The following is a 16,794-nucleotide window of genomic DNA, read 5'->3' as shown; positions in this document are numbered from 1 at the left end:
AAACGATATTATTGGCGAAATATCGCCGATAAGTAGATGGTTTAGTGTAAAAATATCGTCTCTTTTCAAAATCGATATTATCGGTGAAATATCGCCGATAATATCGATATTTTGTACCTTGATTAGCATAATAATGGTCACATGATGTGAGGTCGGCATGAAGCACAGCAAGATATTCAATTTTACAATTGATGCTAGTTAGATTATGTGTTTCACAAACCCCGACCCAAATATCCATCTGGATACCGAAGTTAAGCGTGACGGCTGATACTTCGAAAGTGGTGAAGCCATATTATGAAAATGTTGAGTAAAAATGTGAATAAATTAAAACTGAAGCCTATAACTGTTGGTGAGAGTGCACAGTGCTGGATGTACCCATATTACATAAATGTAATGTCAGATTACAGATGCAAGTGCAATAAGAGTAAACATATTATCATCTTAGGTAGGATGTATAATGTTTTGCTCATATCATACTACGTAATAGTATTAACATCGATTATCATAAATCCAAATATTCAAATGTATGGTAAACCACAACATCTCAACTATATAAAATAGAATGCTCATTACAACTATGCAGATACACAACCCTATGCAGAAAGTGGCTACATGGAATAGGCTGGGTATAATAATCCATGCTCAAATACTACATACATGAGAAGCTGGTGCTAAGCACATCACATACAAGTCCTAGTTGCCTATTGCAAACTAGTACAGGAAATCACCTACAATGGGTCCATAGTGAGTGTAATGATGCGATGTGAACGTACATGTGAAGTTGTTCCTAACCTGGACGAGTACTATAGACACTAGTGTAAGTATGTATGATGAGCAGTTATAAATATGTACCATCATGCCATAACTGTTTTATAACTCACTAGAAGAAGAAAAAAAGGTCATTCGCAAAGGTCAAATGCAGTCGAAAAACACATTTTGCCGTCTGAAATAAGTGAAAACACCCTCGCTAGGCATTGAAAATTGCTCAATTGGAAATACTTTTCTTTTTTTTTCTGACGAGCCATCGAAAATGCTTCATTTCTGACACATATGGCTCGTAGTTACTAATTTTCTTTCCGTTGGAAATAAATTTTCAAAATGGTAAAATTATTTTATTTCCAACATCATATAGTCACAAATACTTAACTGACCGTCGAAAATACTTTCCATACAACATCTATTTTTTGCGATGATATATTTTTAACTCTCCGTCTAAAATATAATTTTTATATTGATTTCTCTCATTTAATTATTTTTATAATTTTGGTGTATAACCTACACTAAAACTTTAATTTTAGTGAACCAAGCAAATTATTTTCACCCTTGACATAGACAATTATATTTATAATTGAAATAGAGGTAACTTTTAGCCATTTAGTACTACAGTCTAATGATATTCCTTTTCACTTGTAAGTGAAAGGCCTTAGGTTCGATTCTCGCCAAAGGCGAATTTGAATGACATTATTGCTAGCCCATTTGAGGCTAAGTTCACCCCACTCCCTGTTAGTGTAGATAATATTGTTTATTAAAAAAAATACAGGTAACTTTTTGCCACTTAGTACTAAAGTCTAGTGGTATTCCTCTTCACTTGCAAGTGAGAGGTCCTAGGTTCGATTCTCGTCAAAAACGAATTTGAACCACATTATTGGTAGCTCATTGTGAGGCTAAGCCCACCTCCTCCCCTTAATGTAGATGTTGGAGGTTATCAGGACTCTTATTGCTGCAATCCTTGTCAGTTAGGGTTAGTATTTTACCCAGCATATAACTCTCGACAAGGGTTTAGGGATTTATCCTGGATACCTAGTCATGTTGTCATTTTTCCTTCAATTAAGGAAGTTTGCTTTCTTGTTATTGTAAATAGATTATGAGTGTTTCAAGGAGTGATTAAGGGAGTGATTGAAGTTTGCTTCTTCACTCATCTCCTCTATATATGTTTCAATCTTTGTAAAGTGTTCTTTACGTAAGATATACAACATCTCTAAATTTCACCTGGTATCAAAGCAGGAACCCTATGGCTCTGTTGTTTCCGTTGTGTGTTCCTCGTTTTTCTTCACACCAAGATGGTTGAAGACAATTCTTTTGAAGCTGAAAGCTCCTTGGCTACCTCAGCTCAGTCTGACATTGAAGTTAACCCCAAACAATGTCTCAGCTCCTTTTTTTTAATGAATTCAACTACCTTCCCTGGGCTTGGGCTATCTCTCTTGCACTAGGAGGAAGATCCAAGCTCAGTTATATCAATGGTGCTATGAAGGCACCTGAAACTACCTCTCCTACCTATGATTCGTGACTGTGTAAGGACCAATTGGTCATGTCTTGGTTACATAATTCCATGGAGCGTAGAATTGCTTAAATATTCAGCTATTCAGAATCATCTATGTACCTATAGAAGCAAGTCCAAGAGATGTATGGCAACAAAAATAATGTTGCACGTGTGATAGGAGCATATTTATGCGACTGAGTTAGCTTGTTCTCATGCATTTATGTTGTTATTCCTTAGTAGCTTTAGTGTTTAAAGTCATTTTTGTGCAATTTCAGGTTCTAAGGATAAAGTATGCAAAAATATGCATTTTGGAGCGTTTTGGAGCAATTTTGGGCTTGGAATAAATATCACATGCTTAGAATTAAGGGAATGGATGAAATTGAAGACCTAAAGATGAGGATTACTAGTTGAAGTAGGAAAGTTAAGCCAAGGTTTCCTATTTTGGTTTGATCTTTCCTAAATCCTAAATGTCCCTAAGTTCCAGCAACATTGAAGGTTTCCTATGCATTTTAGGACACAAATTAAGGGTTCCTTGTACCATAACAAACATTTGCCATGCACTCCATCCATGTTTAATTCTTGCATCAATCATCACTTCACTTTCACCTTTGAATCATTTCAACACCACTCCATTTTACCCATGCTTTGCATCATCACTTCACTTTCACCTTTGAATCATTTCAACACCACTCCATTTTACCCATGCTTTGCCTTGCACTTCCTCTATAAAAGGAAGTGTGTGTAACATAATTTTAGTTCATACTGGGTTAGATCATTCACTCCCATTTCAACACAACCTTCATCCAAACATATCCATTCATCTTCACATCCATTCCTCCATACAAACAAACCTTCAAACACTCACCAACACCTTGTGCCATAGCAAAGGAAGGGAAGAAAAGTGCTTGGACATGCTTGCTGTCGGACTTGGATCATTAGAGCGTTTAGGTGTTTTCTTTCTTTTGTTTCTAATGTTTAAATTCATTTCCTTTCGTTTTGTTGTAAATATGAGTGGCTAAACCCCTCTTGGCTAGGGGTGATTTCAAAGCCATGATTATGTGTGCAATGTAATTTGATAAATTCCAGTTATGAACTCTTGAATCGTGAATGCAATTGGCTTATCTATTTGATTGATAACTTATTTGTATTTGTTAATTAAGGGTTGACACTTAATTGGCATGCATAAATCCATTGCTAGAATATAAGGAAGTTTCACATAATTGTTACAAACTTATATTCACATGGAGTGAAGGTCGCTTATAAACGATCTCGTTAAGTTCAATTCCTAGCATGAGTGACATGATGTCATAGTTGCAAGTGCTTTGTCAATGCTTATGATTTTCATTAAACGTAATGATCCTTGATTGTATCTCTATTATGATGTCATGTAGGGAACTTTTGAAGAATGTTTTGGGTTGTCGAATGATGTCATCCAATCCAATAAAACAAGGAAAATCTGAGAGTTAACTAGTGATGTCACGGTTTATTTGGAGCATTGTCGTTCATAATTGAATGAAGTAGTAACTGGAAATTAAGTTATCTGCATACATGTTATGTGTGGAGAAAAAGCCTCTAGCTATCCCATCCATCATCTTATTTCTCAATTTTATTTTACAATCTGTCTAGTTTTTCATACTTGTTTGTTTGTTACAACTTCCTCCAAATCAAAACCCCCTTTTAGTTTCTTCTTTCAAAGTGTTTCAAATATGTTTTAATTTGTGTTTTTAAATGTTTTGATTCAAGTAAAAATCAATTTTCGTCCAAAGTCATTCATAGTGTCTAGTTTAAGTTTATTTGATTGTTTTAAGCTGTTTTGAGTATTTTAAGTTTGCTTTGAGTCTTGTGAGTCCTGTTAAGTGTTTTTAAATTTAGTTTTATGTTTTTGAGTTAGTTTAGAGGTTATTAGCAAGCCCTCCTAATCCCCGGTCCAGAACGATCCCTACTTATACTTATACTACAATTGTCAAAAGAGGGTTAAATTTGTGTGTTAAGTTAATTTTCGCATCAACGTGTCTTCCAGCTTAAGAAAGACATATCAAGTTTGCAACAAGCTGGAAAGCGCTTTGTTCAACAGCTTGACAGCTTGACAAGCATGTGGAATGAGCTCGATGTTTATCGTCCTTATACTACTAATGCTACTGTTTTAATCAAGCATGCTGAGAAGGACAAGATCTTTTAACTCTTGGCAAGTTTGGGTCCAGAGTTCAAAGACCTTAGAAGCCATATTCTAATGAACTCTTAACTTCCTTCCTTCTCTGGAGTCCGTGCCATCATCCAAAAGGAAGAAGTGAGGAAGAAAATGATGAGTCAAGAGACTAAGACTAGTATATCTAAAACTAGGGCTTATATCTTGAGCAACAATCGATTTGATGCGAAGGTCTACAAAGGAAAAAAGCCTAACTTAAAGTGGAATTACTATGACACCACGGGGCATGCTAGAGACAGGTGTTGGATCCTTCATCCTGAGCTAAAACCTAAAACCTTAAGGGGGAATAAGGGCTTCTAAAGGAGTCCGAGCTACTCGTCTCACAAGGCCAACCATGCAGCAATCTCTACAATTGAGGGAATGTCAAACTTCACAACTAATCCTGCATAGCTGATTAATCAATTTGCTGCCTTTCTCCATAAAAGGTAGGTGCACAATGAGTATGAAGAAGCTCCTGTATATTGAAGATGTTCCAGGTAGATGTATCTGAAGAAAGAAACCACACTGCCTTGCTGGGAAAGTTTGCTGGTTTTCTAGCTAAAAGTGACCGTGTTTCACATGGAGATGTTCTAGGTATAATGAATGCACTCTCAACTGTCCTTAATGTTAGTAATGAGCATGATTATTGGATCATAGATTCAGGTGCCACGGATCACATGACCAACCACATGACCAACCAACTTACTAACCTGCATGATTTTAAGAAAATGTCCATTAGTTCTCAAGTGTCACTAGCCAATGGAAAAGGTGCACCAGTTGTAGGAAAGGGAAAAATCAAACTGTTTTCAAACTTTCTTGAGTCAGTAGCTCTTTATGTTCTTTCTTTTTCATTCAAGTTGTTATCTGTTGGAACCATCATAAACTCTCTAAATTGCCTAGCCATTTTCTTTCCCCATAATGTTGTTTTTTAGGACATCACCACCAAGGGGACGATTGGTGAAGGTTTCTTTTTTAATGGACTATTATCTAGCAAAAGACTTTAAGCAACTAAAGGCCTTCGAAGTTAGTTCCTGTGTAGCTCAGAACCAACATCTTTGGCACCAACGATTGGCACATCCTTTTGAAAAAGTGATGTCTTTTTTGTTTCCCAAGCTGTGTAAAGACAAGTTGCAATGTGATGTATGTCACTTGTCTAAGTTTGCTAAGCTAGCTTTTGATCCCTCATTGTCTAGGGCTAGGAATCCTTTTGAAATCATACATTCAGATATTTGGGGTCCAATCCTTGAGTCATTTGATGGATTTAAATATTTTGTAACCTTTATTGATGATTTTACAAGGATTACTTGGTTGTACCTTTTGAAATCTAAGAGTGATCTTACAAATGTCTTCCAAGACTTTCATAAACTTGTTAGTACTCAATTCTCATCTAAGATTTGCATATTAAGGTCTGACAATGACAATGGCATTCATGGCATTTTACATCAAAAATCTTGTGTTGGCACACCCCAGTAAAACAGGATTGCTGAGAGGAAAAATCGAGACCTTCTTGAAAAGACGAGGGCTCTCATGCTTCACATGCATGTACCAAAGAGATTTTAGTTACAAGGAGTGCTTACAGCTGCATATCTTATCAATAGACTCCCTAGTAAGGTGCTAGGTTTCAAATCTCCCCTTGAAGCACTGAAGAACAGAAAGATCAACATTTCTCAGTTAAGGGTATTTGGTTCTACATGCTTTATTCACATTTAATCACCTCACCGTGACAAGTTCGATCTTAGAGCAACTAAGTGTGCTTTTATGGGTTATTCATCTAGCCAAAAAGGATACAAACTATTACAATCCAGTCACTAAAAGGCTTGTTGTCTCAAGGGATGTTAAATTTGATTAAACAACTCCTTATTTCTCAAGAAAAGTGGATGATGAAGGTTAGGGGGAGTCCTTACATGACTTGTTCCCTTTGCCTAGTATTCATCTCTGCCAAGACAACCAGGTAGTGTATGACACCCTAGTTGCGACACCTGTGCCTACACCTCATGTACCTGATCCACCAACTCAAGTTGAAACTCGAAGGAATCATTCAATGGCACATCAACCACCAGTGAGGCTTCATGACTATGTTACTTACAATGCCAAGTATCCTCTCATAGATTTTGTCACTTGTAAACAGTTTTCATCCACTCATGCAACTTTCCTCAGTGCCCTAGACAATTCATATGGGACACAAACATTTCAAGCAGCCAATGAGCATGAAGTTTGCAGGACTGCTATGAAAGATAAGCTCAAGGCCCTGCATGATAATAATACATGGAGCGTTGTTAGACTATGTAAAGGAAAGAAGGCAGTAGGAAGTCGTTAGGTATATAAAACCAAATACAACTTAGATGGGATTGTTGAAAGGCACAAGGCTTTTTTGGTAGCTCATGGTTTCACTCAGACTTATGGTTTAGATTACAAGAAAACTTTTGCCCCAATTGCCAAAATGAACACGGTACGAGTACTCTTGTTAGTTGTAGTAAATCAGTCTCGGCTATTGAAGTTCCTTTCAAGTGCAAATATAAGGATAGTATAGCGGCACAAGTAAGGGTGTGGAACCACAGGGACCGAGAAACAACTCGTAAAACCTTTGACTCTTACAAATTAGCATTAGCTAAAGACTCATATGACTTAAAATGGGGGGTTTGAGTCATTTTGCAAAAATAAACAAAGGCATTCCCCTAAACATTTTTGAATTAGTGATACGATCTTTTAACTTATCCATTTCAAATGCATTACTAAGATGTTCATATATCTAGCATGGCATATAACTAGATTGTATGAATCCTCACTTACTTTGCATGTTAGATGCATGGCATATACATAAAACTTATATTTGTAGGTGCAACCTAGCATGGCATATACTCAGATTTAGCACCTAGAAACTCATTAAGAATGAAGAGGATTATGAACATCACATGAACCCTAGAACATGGCATTTATCCTAGATTTTCTTGGAATCAACTTACATGATTAGTTCTTGATGTGAAAATTACTTGACACACAAATTAAACCCTATTGATGACAATTGTAGCAAAGATGTAAGTAGGGATCGTTCTAGACCGGGGATTAACTAGGGCTGCTAATCTACTTAAATTAAACTCTAAGACACTAAATTAGACTTAAAAACACTAAGCAAGACTCTTAGACCTCAAAACTGACTCATAACACTCAAATCAGCAAAACTAGATGAAATTGACTCAATTCTAGACCTAACAATTGATTTGGACGAAAATAAAACTCAATTTGACTCAAAATACTAAAAGAAAACAGATTATGACTTAACTAACTCAAAACACACTAAAAAAGACTCAAAACAGCACAATACTGGCAATTAGACTAAAACAGACTCTAGGGAATAAATTGGACAAATTTAAGACTAAATTGAGACTCAAACAATGTTTATGGACTAATTCTAACCTATATTAACTCAAGCCACTCTAAAGAATCTAGATGAGACAGATTCTGACCTAAAAACACTAAATAGAAAGAGGGGATTGTTTTTGACGAAATTAAAGTAAAACTAAACAAATTGCAGAGCAAAGTAAGTTAAAATGAAATTGAGATGAATTCAAGGGTGAAAGGCTAGTTAGAGGATCCTTCTCCACACGTAAACATATGCAACATAAATCGATTTCCAGTATTGTTTCTTTAAACCATGAATGACAATGCCCCAAATTAATCGTGAATGCACTAATTAACTCTCAGATTTCCCTAGATTCATTGAATTGGATGAATGCATGCAACAACCCAAATCATTCTTCTCAAGTTCCCTATATGAACAACATGATAGAGAAACATTCAAAGATTATTAAGTTCCATGGAAATCATAAGCATTGACAAGGAAATTATAAATATGAACTTCATGATACTCTTGCCTAGGAATTACTTAACACAATCGTGACTAGCCACTTTTACTACTCATGAATATAAGTTCATAACGATTAGGTGAAATTCCCCTATATCCTAGCACCAAATTCATGCATGCAAACTAAGTGCGCACCCTTAATTGACATACAAGAACAAGTTCTCAATAAATCAGATAAGCAATCCACATTCACAATTTATGAAACAATAACTGAAGGAAATCAATTCATATAAAACATATGTTCATGGCTTCGAATTCACCTCTAACTAATAAGAAAAGTAGTTCCACATGTTCATAACAAATGAAAAATGAATTAAATTAAACATGGAAACAAACGAAGGAAGAAAGAACTCTGAAACTCCCTAATGGATGCAGGTTGGTTGCGGCACAACTCCTCCTTCTCCTATGGAAAGCCACGGCAAGTCTCTCCTCTTCTCCCAAGGCTGCGGCAGAGATGTATGTTGGTGTAGAACGATGTAGATTGGTGTAGAATGGTGTATAGGGTTTGGAAAAATGTGTTCCTAAATGGTATAAGGGGTGGTCGATGAAATTGTGGCTAAAAACATATATTTATAGCCTAGGGTTTTGACAAATTCTGATGGGAAAAGGCTTAGGATTTTGGGAAAAGGCTTGGGCCTCAATCCAAGAAGGAAAAGAACTAGGGTTTGTACAGATTTTAGGGTTTCTAGAAGGGTTTGGGGCGCCACTTTTGTAAGGAATTCTAGAAACAATGTTATGTGGCTGATTTCTAGAAGAACAAGGCCTAAAAACATGTAGCACCAATGTAGGAACAGATAAGGCCTTCTAGAAAGGTTTCTAGGTGATTTAAACCAGAAATTAACTCCTCCTTATAGCAGGAATTATGTTAGGAAAAGAGTAGGATAAGATAGGATAAGATAAGGTTTGTTTGGATAAGATAAGGTTGGATAAGGTTTTGGATAATATCTCCTTCTTTTGAGCTGATTCCTTATCTTCTTTGTCTTGAATTTAATTTCTTCATCTCCTTATCATATTTCTAGCCTTTTGAACTCCAAATTCGTCCATCCATCTTGGCTCATACATGTGCTATCCATTTAGTGCCCAACATTGCTCTAAAATGCACCAAAATGTACTTTCTTGCTAACTTTGTCATTAGGACCTACAAACACACGAAAATAGCTTAAAGCACTATAATAAACACAAACTAACTACAAAAACGCAAGAAAACAAGCTAACTAAGTCGCATAAATATGCTCATATCAGTTCTGAATCTAACCACATGTTGCTAAGGAATGAAAAAAGATATGGAAATCATCCTTATCATTCTCAACAAAAAGCAAATATAAACAAGGTAGCTAAGCTTGAAAATATGTGCTTGAAATGATTGAAACAGAAAACCGATTCTAGCTTGCAAATGAAATTGATAAACTAAAGCTGCGTCATAACATTAATTCGATCAGGTCTAGGACTTCAAAGCAGCCCTAAGTATACATAAAAAAAAAATTCATAAAAACCCAAGAAAGCTAGGACCTAGAAACTGCTCAAGGTTGAAGACTCATGCTCTCTCTCCAAATTTCGTGTTTTTCTCCTCCTCTTTCTCCTAATTGATATGAACATATTTATGCGATTGAGTTAGCTTGTTCTCATGCATTTATGTTGTTATTTCTTAGTTAATTATGTTTTTAAGCTATATTCGTGTGTTTGTAGGTCCATAGGCCTTATAAAGCAATAAGATGCATTTTGGTGCATTTTGGAGCAGTTTTGGGCTTGGAATGGATAGCACATGCATGGAGCAAGGTGGATGGACGAAATTGAAGACTAAAGAGGCTAGGAATGTGTTAAAACGAAAGAAGAATTAGTGTAAAAAGGACAAAGAGCTCAGCCACAAAGGGGTGTCACTCCACCATTCACCTTTCCATCATTGTCGTGCATCACCATTGCACTCTTTTTGGATTCCTATGCCGTGCATCATCATCCATATTCCCTCCATTGACTCATTTGTTGCATCATTCCACTTCCTATCCTTTGTCTACCATGTGCACACTATCATTTCACCTCATTGCACTAATTGATTCACCACTTACTCACATTTCCACCCATACCATGTATAATCACCCTTGTTCCCTTCACCCATCAGATTTCATACAACGTTTACCTCCACTACATGCACTAATTGATGCACCATCCACCACCTTTGGAATCCCATGTTGTGCATCATGACATTTGCTGCACCTTTGACTTATTTTTGTACCATTCCACCTCCATTTCCTTTCTATACCATGTGCACAATCATTCATGTTCCCTAGCTGCAACACCACTCCATTTTACCCCCATGCTTTGCATCATTACTTCACTTTCACCTTTGAATCATTTCAACACCAGTCCTTGCACTCATTGCTACAACACCACTCCATTTTACCCCCCATGCTTTGCATCATTACTTCATTTTCACCCTTGAACCATTGCACACACCACCAATTCACCTTCCTTGCCGTGCACTTCCTCTATAAAAGGAAGTGTGTGTGGCAGCCATAAACTTTAGTATTTGCTTGATCATTCATCCCCATTTCAATACCACGTCATCCCAACACATCCATTCATCTTCATATCCATTCCTCCATACAAACAAACCTTCAAACACTCACCAACACCTTGTGCCGTTGCAAAGGAAGGGAAGGAAAGTGCTTGGACGTGCTTGTTGTCCAACTTGGATTGTTGGAGCGTTTAGGTGTTTCCTTTCTTTTGTTTCTAATGTTTAAATTCATTACCTTTCGTTTTGTTGTAAATATGAGTGGCTAAACCCCTCCTAGTTAGGGGTGATTTCAAAGCCATGATTATGTGTGCAATATAATTTGATAAATTCCAGTTATGAACTCTTGAATCGTGAATGCAATTGGCTTAACTATTTGATTGATAACTTATTTGTATTTGTTGATTAAGGGTCGACACTTAATTGGCATGCATAAATCCGATACTAGAATATAAGGAAGTTTCACATAATCGTTACAAACTTATATTCATAAGTAGTGGAGGTCGCTTATAAACGATCGCGTTAAGTTCAATTCCTAGCATAAGCGACACGATGTCATAGTTGCAAGTGCTTTGTCAATGCTTATGATTTTCATTAAACGTAATGATCTTTTATTGTATCTCTATTATGATGTCATGTAGGGAACTTTTGAAGAATGTTTTGGGTTGTCGAATGATGTCATCCAATCCAACAAAACAAGGAAAATCTGAGATTTAACTAGTGATGTCACGGTTCATTTGGAGCATTGTTGTTCATAATTCAATGAAGTAGTAACTGGAAATCGAATTATTTGCATACATGTCATTTGTGCAGAAAAAGCCTCTAGCTATCCTATCCATCATCTCATTTCTCAAATTTGTTTTACAATCTGTCTAGTTTTTCATACTTGTTTGTTTGTTTTAACTTCATCCAAATCAAAACCCCCATTTTAGTTTCTTGTTTCAAAGTGTTTCAAATCTATTTTAGTTTGTGTTTTTAAGTGTTTTGATTCAAGTAAAAGTCGATTTTCGTCCAAAGTCATTCCTAGTGTCTAGTTTAAGTTTATTTTGTTATTTTAAGCTGTTTTGAGTATTTTAAGTTTGCTTTGAGTCTTGTGAGTCTTGTTAAGTGTTTTTAAGTTTAGTTTTATGTTTTTGAGTCAGTTTAGAGGTTATTAGCAAACTCTCCTAATCCCCGTCCAGAACGATCCCTACTTATACTTGTACTACCATTGTCAAAAGAGGGTTAAATTTGTGTGTTAAGATAATTTTCGCACCAAGTTTTTGGCCCTGTTGCCGGGGATTAGCAATTGCTTGCTAATCCCTTATTATTTCTTTTTCTTTATTTTCATGTGTTTTTGTTCCTAGTTGCTGATTTTACTTATTTTCTTGTTTTAGGTGGTTTATGACTCGAAGTTCTTAACCTGTTCATAAGCACATCTTTGACATTGATGACGATTTTGAACGAACTTTAAGACGAGCAAGGAATCAACAAGATCCCCAACCATCTCAACTTGCACTAGATCTTGAAGAAGAGAAAGTAGAAAAGCAAAAGGAGGCCACGACAAGGACTTTTGAAGAAGTCCAAGATATGGCAGTAGACAATCGAACAATCAAGGAGCTTTCTGCTTCGGGATTGGACAATGCTCTGCCTTTATGCATCCAATATCCATGGGCGGCCCAAAACAAGACCGACGAGTTCGAATTAAAGTCCAGTTTATTGCATCATATTCCTAAGTTCCATGGGTTGTCCATGGAAGATCCTAATAAACATTTGAAGGAGTTCGAGGTTGTTTGTTCAAGCATGACCCCAGTGAATGTTGATGGGAGCATTTTAAAATGAAGGCTTTTCCCTTTTCTCTCTTGGAAAAAGCTAAAGATTGGTTGTATGAGCTAGCCCTCGGAACTGTCACATCGTGGGAGAGTATGAAACGGGCATTTTTGGAGAAGTTTTTCCCAACTTCTTGAGTCATTCTACTACGCAAAAGGATTAGTGGCATTCAGCAAAACCAAGGTGAATCCTTTCCCATTTACTATGAGCGTTTTAAAACCCTTGTTGCTTCATGGCCACAGCACTAGATGAAGGAGAAGCTTCTTCTTCAATATTTCTACGAAGGGTTTCTACTAATTGAACGACAAATGCTAGACGCCTCAGTGAGAGGAGTTTTGGTGGACAAAACACCCATGGCTGCCAAGACCTTAATTGCTAACCGAGCATTGAATGCTAAACAATATGAAGGCGTTGGTCAAAGAGACAACCCACGGTGGCAACAAGTTAATGAGGTAAGTGCTATTTTCGAACTTCAAAATCAAATGGCTAATCTTACTACTCTTCTTTCACAGGTGGTTGAAAAACCAAAAGAACAAAGTGTAGTTGTGATCGGATCATATTTATATATATTTTTACTTCAAATTCACTCGTCTTTTCTTAGTTAGTTCCTTATATTTTTGAGCTATTTACATTATTTTTGTGTTTATAGGATTTGTTATGCAAAGAAAATAAAAATAGAACAAGTGAAATTTTATGTAATAAATTCGTCAAAAGCAAAATTAAATTACAATATTGCCAACCCATTGTGACGCTAAATGATAAACCAATATTTAAACTATATATTTCATCCTTTTATATTTCTTTTCTTGTCTTGTCTAATTTAGTTAAAGCTTTAAGTATTTATGATACTTTTAATTTATTGTGTTTGTAGGAGAAGAAAGTGGAGAGACAGCGTGAGCAATAGAGAAAAGCAGAAAACGTGAAAGGGATCCAAGAGAGAGAGCTGCTTTGCAGCTGGACGCGGAGAAGGAATCCAAGGAGTCAAAAGCAGAGAACAAGAGGAAAGAAAAGAATAAAAAAAACTAAAGCTTTGCAGCTGGAAAGAAAGATGGAATAAAAAAATAAAGATAGAGGGCAGGTTAGGGAGAGTCCACACGGGGACGGTGAAAGAATAAAAGGGAAAGAAAAGCTGCTTTGGCAGCTGGGGGGAGAGAGGGACGGAAAGAAGCAGCCAAGCTGCCTTTGGCAGCTTGAGAGACAGGTGGAAGGAGAGAGCTGCCTTTGGCAGCGTGCAGCAGGACAGGAACAGAAGCAGCTCAGCTGCGTGGAGATAGAGACACGGGGGGAATAACGCTGTCCTTTGGCAGTGAGGTCAGGGAGAGACGGAAAGCAGAAGGAAGTCAGGGAGCTGCTTTTGCAGCTGGGGGAGATTGACGCGGAGAGACTTGGAGAAGCGGAAAAGACGCAGAAAAATAAGCTGCCTTTGGGCAGCGTGAGGCTGCACAGAAAAACAGGAGAGAGGCAAATGCTGCCTTGCGGCAGCAGAAACCGACGCGGGCAGAGGAGTCCACACAGGAGCACGGGAAACGAAGGCTGCCCTTGGCAGCGCAGAAATAGAGGGGAAGGAGAGCACAGAGGTCAGAGGCAGACTGAGTGAAAAAGAACAGCTGCCTTGCGGCAGCAGAAGAAAAATAAAAGGGTTGTATATTTTCTCAAACTCATGTTTAATTTCTGGTTTAATTTGAAAATAATGTGTAATTAAATTTATTTTGTCTAGAGGTTAATTCAAAGTCATGAATATATTTGTAATATGAATTGATTACCTTCAGTTGTGATTTAATTTGCTTAACTGCTTGATTGATAACTTATTTGTGTATGTTGGTTGAGAGTGCACGCTTAATTTACATGCATGAATTTGATGCTAGAATATAAGTGAATTTCACCTAATCGTTATGAACTTATTTTCACAAGTAGTAAAGGTTGCTAGTCACAATCACGTTAAGTAAATTCTTGGCAAGAGTATCATGCTTTTCATAGTTACGAATGACTCGTCAATGCTTATAGTTTTCACAAAGTTTAATGATCTTTGATTGTATCTCTATTGTGCTTTTCACGTAGGGGACTTTTGAAGAATGTTTTGAATTGTTGTATGCGTTTTCCCGTCCAATTCAATAACTTAAGGAAAACTTGAAGATTAAAAAAGTGCTGTTCACGGTTAATCTGAAGTGTTGAGATTCACAATTTATTGAAAGAACAACTGAAAATCAATTTAGGTTGCATATGTGTCATGTGTGGAGAAGAACCCTCTAGCTAGTCCGTCATTTATCCTTTTACCTTAATTTTATGTTTTTGTCAATTCTGTAATTTAATTAAGTTTAATTTACTTTTCATCAAAACCAAACACCCATCCATTATTAAATTATATTATTTAGTTAGTTTTCTTTATTGTTAGTCTTTTAATTTAATTTCCGTCCATTTCAGTTCCTAGTGTTTAATTTAATTGTTTTCATTATTTTGAGTCATTTTAAGTGTGTTTCGAGTTATTAGAGTTTTTAGCCTAGTTTTGTGTCCTTGAGTCTTATTTAATATTTTTAAATTAATTTAGAATAGATTAGCAATCCCTCCTAATCCCCGGCCTAGAACGATACCCTACTTACATCTATACTACAATTGTCAAAAAGAGGGTTTAATTTGTGTGCTTATATATTTCGCATCAAATTTTGGCGCCGTTGCCGGGGATTAGCAACTTTGCTAATCCTTTTATTTTTGTTTTTGTTTATGTTTATATTGGTGTTTGTGTATTTTACTTTTGATATTTGATTTATTTTTCTTTCTTTGATTTTAGGTTCAAATGGAGCCGAGGGAAATTTAAAGGAAAGATGCGTCCGGCTAAAGACGTTAAATCAAGCGCTTCTTGGGAGGCAACCCAAGCATTCAACGAAGGGAGACTTTGGAATCGCTAACCCAATCAGATTTGCATTTTTACACCCTTATCTTTAATGCTTTCATTTTGTCTTGTTTAGTTAGTTGTGTTATTTGTTTGATTTCTGTGAGTTTGTGTTATTTAGTTTAAGTGTGGGGGAAGGTTAACCAAAGTCTCTTTACATTAATTTACATTTATAATAAATTTAAAAAAAAAAAAAAAAAAGAGATAAAATTTAAAATTATTGATAAAAAAAAAATTACATAAAAAAAAAAAATTAAAAAAAAATAATAAAAAAAATAAAAAAAAATAAAAAAAGTACAAATATTTTACAATGATGTAAACTAATAGTATTCATTGGTCGGGTGGTGCTTCAGTAGTAGGCGGGGCTTCAGCAGTCGGCGGGGCCACGGAAGGAGGAGGCGGCAGAGGTTGATCAGTTGGAGCTTCACTACGCGGTGCCGCTCCAGAAGACGAAGGCAGATGTTGTTGGAACAAACCCACAAACCTCCGATGATCAAGTAAAATTTGACCATCGGTGTCCTGCATCTGGTCAATCTTCCTCTTCATGCTGGTGGCATAGCTGTGTGCGAGCTTGTGCAATTCCTTATTCTCATGCTTGAGCCCTTTAATCTCTTGCTTGAGACTCTGTATTTCAGCCACCAAGGATTCAACGTGACGGGTTCGGGCATATAGGCGTTGGGCCATGTTGGATACGGAACCCGCACACTGCACACTGAGAGCCAGAGACTCCTTGACCGCCAATTCATCAGACCGCCTTGCGAGCAGTCTGTTATCTCTGGGAGTGACAAGGTTTCGGGCCACCACCGTAGCGGTCATGTCATTTTTCATCATCGAATCCCCCACCGTAAGGGGACCGGTAGGGGATATGAAGGATGGCCGCCATATGTTGTCTGGTGAAGGCGGAGCTGCCTCTTCACCAATGTTCAAGTCAAAACGACGATCAGAAGGGCCAGACATTTTTCAGAGGTGGTAAAGAAAGAAGAGAGTCGGAATGATCAAGATTAAACAAGTGCAAGAAGGGAGTGTTTACAGGAGGGTACTCAAGTGTGTTGTGGAACAAAATTAACGCCTCTATAAAAAGAAGAAATCAAAGAGGCGCTCCTCAGAGAAGCGTCCTCTCGCAAATCGAAGAGTCGGGGCTCCTTTCTCAAAAGCCGGATTCTTTTCTCAAAAGAGGAGTTTCCGTTCTCAAAAGCCGGATTCTTTTCTCAAAAGAGGCGTTCATTTCTTAAAAGTTGGGCTTGCTCAGAAACCACGAGCCGAACCCCGGATTTCGCAAGAT

Source organism: Malus domestica, chromosome 06 (genome assembly GCF_042453785.1).
Source record: "Malus domestica chromosome 06, GDT2T_hap1".
Classification (NCBI taxonomy): Eukaryota; Viridiplantae; Streptophyta; class Magnoliopsida; order Rosales; family Rosaceae; genus Malus; species Malus domestica.
This window is presented reverse-complemented; position numbering follows the sequence as displayed.